The sequence below is a fragment of the Triticum aestivum genome, chromosome 5A (genome assembly GCF_018294505.1).
Source record: "Triticum aestivum cultivar Chinese Spring chromosome 5A, IWGSC CS RefSeq v2.1, whole genome shotgun sequence".
NCBI classification, from domain to species: domain Eukaryota; kingdom Viridiplantae; phylum Streptophyta; class Magnoliopsida; order Poales; family Poaceae; genus Triticum; species Triticum aestivum.
Window position 1 is genome coordinate 574299723 of NC_057806.1, and position 7158 is coordinate 574306880.

The 7158-nt window shown below is 47.7% G+C and overlaps 1 long non-coding RNA gene across 1 annotated transcript; it reads right to left on the reverse strand.

Annotated features, from left to right (window-relative positions):
- Positions 1–318: 318 nt before the first annotated feature.
- On the reverse strand, positions 319–1428 carry LOC123107769 (uncharacterized). Its single transcript, XR_006451747.1, has 2 exons — positions 859–1428; positions 319–774 (listed from the first exon to the last, which is right to left on the reverse strand). It is a non-coding gene; the product is annotated as an uncharacterized lncRNA (long non-coding RNA).
- Positions 1429–7158: the final 5730 nt, after the last annotated feature.

Sequence of the window (7158 nt, forward strand, 5' to 3'; positions counted from 1 at the left end):
TGAACCAAACCAGCAATTAATGACGAAACTCCTCATACAGATGTATCCCTACAAATACTAAATCAAACTTAAACGAAAGAAAGTCACTAAGACCAATTGTCATGCAACCAGCCAATAAGAGAAAAGAAACACATGCCAAGAAACATTAGTCAGTGGGAATCGAAATGAAAGCCTATGCATTCATTAATTGGCTCTCAGGAGACCCAAATGCAACTCACATGCAGATGAATGAAGTGAGACAAATAGCAGGTCCTAAGCTATAAACGTGTAAGATTATGAAGTTGTCCTATCAGTTCGTTTTTAGATATCAGCAAGAAGTTTTGTGGGTAAGAAAGTTTTCAGTAAGCTGAAGAGTCTTGTGCTTAGAAAGCTTATCTTCTGCAAGCGAGAAAGAAGAACCAGAACGCCACGGCTGCACCAGAGATCGAGGTAATCCTGCCATCGAGAGGACATGGGAAGGGGGGCGTCGCTGAACCTGTGCAGATGGGTTGAAGTTGTGCTGGCGAGACGGCATGTTGCATAGCTGCCAAGCTAATGACCGAGACGCTTGATCCATACTCGGCCAGGAAGAAAGAGCAGCTTCTATTTGTGCTTCCACCTTCCCACGGTGGTACTGGTGTTCCATACGGCGAGCGGCAGCTTTGCTAGCTCCTGCACTATTCATGCTTCCATATCAAGAGTTGGCTGCAGGTCTGGTCATCCAGATCAGGGGCCAGCAGCATTTGATTCCCGTGGTAAAAAGAGGCGCCCGCTCCTAATGCATACCTGCTGCGGCTGCAAGGAAAGGGGAAAATTGGGAGATGAGTAGGAAAGAGGCAGGGGGAGAAAGCCATCAACCTTATTAGCGGGGGAACGCACCAGCGACCGAAGGCGGCGCGGTTCATCTCGACGACGGCGGCACACCCGCGCTCGCGCGGGAGGATGACCACACTGCGGAGGAGTCGCACAGGGCAGGGAGAGCCCGTGACCGGCGAGCGACCTAGGATAGAACCCCATGCACTCCATGGAGAAATCGGCGGCGCTGGATCGGACATCAACAGGGCAGAGCTCACGCTGTATTCAACGGGAGGGGCGTCGGGAGAGAAGGAGCCGGGATTATGGCGCAGCCGAGATGGAAGACGCACATGGAGTGGGGCGTTTTTATAGAGCCAAACAGCGGCCAAGCGGTGGAACGGGCTTTACGGGATCCTTCGAGAGACCAGGCGAAATATCTCGAGAGAGAGTCAAAGAGGACAGGTGGTGGAGAGAGACCGAAGCCAATCCACGCGTCGTACGCTTCCTACTCCTGAGATTTCTACTCCAGACAAGTTTGACTGGTAGATGGTCAAAGCGGTGCGGGTAGAACGTGGCAAACCAAGGGAATGGAACACCCTGTCACACGCGTCAATTCTATAGCAGCAGTAAAAAAAGGTTCAAAAAAACCAGAAAAATCGAACCCTTACAGGCCTAGTATTCTTAGTATTGCACTATACCGTTCTCTCTCTAATGGCCCTGACCAACCCCATCCAAACATATCACTCTTCCGCTGCACAGGCAACCCATCTCTCGCATGTTTGGACAACCGATGCATGACACAACACTTTGGTATTTCAGTTAAGTTCAGATGATGGAGAACAAACAGAATGTGTTTGCATGGCAGCCCTTTCCGAACCATCCTAAGACAACTGCATGTAATAGTTTGTTCTGAGTTACCTGGTTCATAAACAACATTGTACCTGAACTTGTGGTTATCCTTCCATGTCACCATGAATGTTTGACGCCCAATTCCCACGAGCGTCTCAAATATCTCCAGCTGACCCATCTTATGCAAATCATCTTGCAGGATGTAGAAATTAGCAGGTGTGAATACTTTGGCGGCATGCTCCTCAAGGGCCTTATATTCAGTAACCGACGGTGGTTCCTTCTGGAATGCCTCGCAGTCATCGTACGCCTCGTTCTCATGCAGGCGAACTATACAGTTCTCATAATGCACCATCAAATCAACAATTGTCATACCGTAGTCCAGGTGAAGGTGAAGGCAGGAGTTGAGGCTTTCACTCCTCTGGTTACTTCGCATACCAAGGAAAAAACCACTGAAAGATATGAAGCTGCCCAAAGTCTCCTTTTCCTGTACATCCTGTCAAGCCACTCTTCGGTTCTATCTGTCTTCCACTTATCATAGAAAGCTTTCCATCTCTGCTCAAAGTTTGCTTGAGAGGTGGCATAGTACAGGAGCGATCTGAACTCATCCAGTGACTTGTAATGCAGGTGCCTTTGCATATTTTTCTCGATATGCCAGGAGCAAAGACGATGGAAAACATCTGAAAGGACAGTCCGAATAGCCCGGATCATTGCAGCGTCACCGTCTGTGATTATTGACTTTGGCTTCACCTGACAGTTTGCCTTCATAAATGTCTACAGCAGCCACACGTATGTCCCTTCCGTCTCGTCAGCAATGATGGCACAACCAAACACTGTGGTGCAACGGTGGTTGTTAACTCCGACAAAGGGGACGAACGGCATACCGTATCTTGTCATCTTATACGTGCTATCAAACACGACCACATCTCCGTAGTCCTGATAGTCCCTCCGCGACTGTGCATCGCACCAGAACATACTCTTCAATCGCCCTTCCTTGTCACGCACATACTCAAAAAAAAAACTCAGGTTCCTTCTCCTTCCTGCTCCTCATAATGCCAACTGCCGTCTCTGCATCACCCTTTGCAATGAGCTTCATTTTTTTCTCTGCAACAAAGATTGTAAATGTCCCTCCTGATAAGCCCGCACTTATCGTACGAACCGTATCTGTTGATGAAGTTGTCCATTATAATATGCTTTCTTATCACGGCCGCTTCCATCGCCAATATCTCCGCCCTCTGGCCATCTCCAATCCGTCTGTGTGACCACAAAAAACAAACCTCGTCGGGCCGAGCCATCGCGTGGTTGTGATCATCCATGAATGATGCGACGAACCAAACGCCATGTTCTCTGTCCAGCTTCACCACCATATGTGCACCGCAGTCGCAACGAGTCTCCGGTCTAAGCCTGCGCTTGCGGCCCTCCATGGTTATGAATTTGCTCTGCCTTCTCCTTGCCCTGGAGCAAAGAAACCGCCGGTACCGTATCATTCCCGAAGCACCTCGTTTCACCTTCTGTTTCCTGATACTAAACCCGTGCTCTCTGGCGTGATTGTTGTAGAATATGTATGCATCCCCTTGCGACCGAAAGGTCATAGCCATGACCTTCCAATGTGTCTCAAGCATCTTCTACTCCCTTTGAGCCTCCTCAATATCAATCTCTCCCTCGTTGTGATCAAGTACAGGACCATCTGACTCCTCCTACAACATTCATTTGAAAATATATATGTCAATTACTATCATTTAAATCATACTATTGATCGATGTACAACATCTAACAACTAACCTGGCTCAAGTTATCTGCAAATGATTCCTGCCAACTATGTTGCACATTGTCAACATCCACATCTTCATGTAAATTTGTACACAAAGATATATAGTTAGCCATGCCATACTTTGCAAATTCAAAAATAAAAACAAAATATACGCCACTTACGTTGTCGCTATTTGCGCCATGTTCATTATTATCAAAATCCTCTGGAGGTAAGATATCATATGACAAGACAGAATCGTTGTCGCTGCTGTCATCATCTTCGTTCAAATTATCGTTATCGGTCTTAGTCACCTTATCAGTACCATTCTCGTCCCTCCCGAATGCGGATTCTTCGTCCATGTCAACACGTCTAACTCACAGAACTGCAAAACATCGTGTGTTAGGTTTAGTACAATGCATCATGCCCAAAGCAACGCTAGTTCTGTAAATCATGCCCTAGTCCGTAGAGGAGGCGCTGCGGCGGGAGGTTTTGATGAACCCTAAACCCTAAATCAGTACATGCATGAACTAGCCCTCACTTCTATCCATCATGCCCGCCCCATGCCCGCTAGGTTTAGATGACAAACCTTGGCCCGCGGTGTAGACGTCGCCGACGTTCGATGACAGTGCTGCGGAGGCAGCGTCAGACGTCGGGCCCTTCACGTCCCCGGCGTAGGACGACGACGGTGAGATGCAGCGACGGACGACGTTGCGACGGCGAGGGCGGTGTCGGACGGGGTTCGGGCGGCAAGGGCGGCATCAGACGTCGGGCCCTTCATGTCCGCGTCGTCGGACGACGGTGAGATACGGCGACGGGCGACGTTGGGACGGCGAGGGCGGCGACGGGCGATGTTGGGACGGCGAGGGCGGCGACGGGCGACGTTGGGACGGCGAGGGCGGCGACGGGCGACGTTGGGATGGCGAGGGTGGCCTCGGACGGGGTTCGGACGGCGGCGATCCGCGGCGGTGGCGATCGACCACTTTGGAACTACCGTGATCGGCGGGCGGGCGACCAGATGGGTGGGCGAGAAGATGGGGGCGGGCCTAGATCGTGGCTAGTTTTTTTTCATCCGCGCGGTATACGTATGCCCGGCAGAGCTGTACAATACGAGGTGGGTATACGTTTCTTCCGTATGCCTATTCTGCCCTTCTACGTTTTGTTGGGGGGGGGGGGGTCTACCGAAGCAAGGCCCTAAAGTTATTCCTGTGGAGGTTAGCAAGGAGCTCTATACCTATGGCGGATGTGCTTGAACATAGGAAATGAATACATCAGCGGCATGCATGTTATGTGGTGCAATGGACTCGTGGTGACATACTTTGATCAATTGCTCAATGGCAAGATGCGTTTGAGCGTTTTTGGATGAGGATCTTGTTGAACAAATGTGCCAACATGCCAACCAGAGTCTGAGGGACTGGCTTTTCAGAAGGCGGTGTATCACCCATAGGACGATTAGCCCTATGGGTGATTTGGGGAGCTAAGAAGGCGGTGTATGAGAGGATATCTACCAAAGCCCTTTATCAACTCACTTATTTATCCAGTCATCCACTAATGATCAACAAGTTCCGAAGAAGTCGAGGACGCCGACAGGACAGAGTAGAAAAGCTAGGCCAACACATTGGCTACAACCTCTAGAAACACATCGTCAAGGTGAACGTGGACGCTGCTGTCGCCGAAGGTGCGGGTGTTGGATCAGTTGCATATATTTGCAGAGACATAGAGGGTTTATCAGCCAATGTCTGCAGGGGCATCACTGAGTCCACTACACTGGAAGCATTGGCAATTCGTAGGCCATGGCTTTAGCTGGAGATTTGAATTTGCAATCCATACATGTAGCATCAGATTGCAAGGTGGTGATCGGGGACGTCAAGCAGAAAAGTGGGGCAGTCTACGGTGCCATTATACACGAATTCATAGATTACTCTAGTAGTTTCATCTTATATGATTTCGTTCATGCGTTTAGGAGCTCAAATTTTGAGGCTCACAGCCTAGCAAAGCGAGCTTCATAGTAAGGGGCTGGCCATCATGTTTGGTTAGGCCATCCCGATGATCTTTCTTTCATCCCTATAAACATCTAGCAAAGCGAGCTTTACAGTTAGGAGTTGGCCGTCATATTTGGTTAGGACACCCGATGATCTTTCTTTCATCTCTGTAAACATCGTGGCGGGTTAATATAGCTTCGCCTGATTGTCTCATAAAAAAATAAAAAGGTGATTGCTGTGGTGGGTCCATGACCCAAGGCCCAAGGGCCCAGATTTTCCGAACAACTGTAAACATCAGTTCCATTGAAAAAAAAACTACAAACGTCAGGCAATGCTCTTCCGCAAGAATATTGTAAGTATAAACTTCAGTCAGTGCTCTGCCGCATGAATCGCACTTCAAGATGGATGCCACGGATAGTTCGGAACGTCCAACTAGGCGTGGTGGGAATATATTTTCACTGTTTCTCCCATACCGATAATGCTACATCTACGTAAGTCTACTTAAAAAAACTACCTAACTAACTCTCCTCACCCCTCCCCTCCTCCCCGTTTTCAAGTGGGTGGGCCCCTTCCTAGCCAATCCTCCAATACTAATCCCCCAGCTGGCTCCACGAGCAATGCTACATCTAATAAAATTTACTAGGTTAAGTTTTACGTAAATAACCAGAAAACTGTGATTGGAATTAGAGGGGAGGAGGGGCCCACCCCCTGGAAATCAGGCGGGGAGGAGAATGTGGTGAAGGAAAGTTAGGTGAGGCTCCGTAAGTTGTTAGTAGATCCCCCTCCCACACCTGCCTCTCGTCTCCTTCTTTTTTGAGTTGTGGCTCTCATCCAAGGCAGAAGCCCTCTTGAAGACTTGGCTCCCGACAAACGCTCCCACTCCATCCCTCCTTTCCGTGACTAGCTCTTCCCCTGTTCTCTCTGACCGATCCAACCGAACCATGCATATCCTAATCACCAATCTTTAGATCTCCTTCCTTCTGCATTGGCCCGGCCGCCTCACTCCACCTGTGTGTCAGTGTGTGCACGGCAGAACATGGCTGACACAGCTCGTCACCCATTGCTGATCTTGCTTGCCGTTGTGGCCGCTACCGCGATCATCGTGGCCATCAGTGTGATTGTAGTGTTGTACCACAAAAGGAACAGGAGGAAGAAGAAGAGGGAGCTCAGCGACGCCGGGTCACGCACGTCTGCAAGATGGTTGCTGCAATACGCCGTTGGTAAGTCGTTCACATTCGAGGAGACAGGGCTGGTCCAATATATTTTTGGGCCCGGGGCGATGTAAAATAATTGTTTTTCATGTTAAACTTTTATACTTATTTTAAACTAAGTGTATCATATTACAATTGTAATTAATATTTTTTATTACTTAGCCACATAAAATGTTTTCAAATAACATTTATATTATTATTTCGTATGCATCTGTAATGTATATAATTGAATATTTTAATTTTACAAAATGAAAAATTTATGATGTACCAAAACTTTTCTTTACTGTTAAGACAATCTTTCATATTTATTTTTCTTATATTGCATAAACGGTGTAGTGTATACACATTTGCATATACATGCGTGTGTTCATATATCTTTTCATGTTATATTGAATATTATGATAGGGATTTATAAATTATAGACATACCAACAAATATTTTTATAGCAATTTCTAGTGTATATTAGGTGGTCATATTCATGGAAACTTCTAGGGCATAGAAAATGTGGCCTGCATGATAGGTTCAGTAATTCGAAGAACCAAAAATGTTGTTGATTATACTTTTACGCATGATTCGATTACCTAATGTGCTCGTCCAG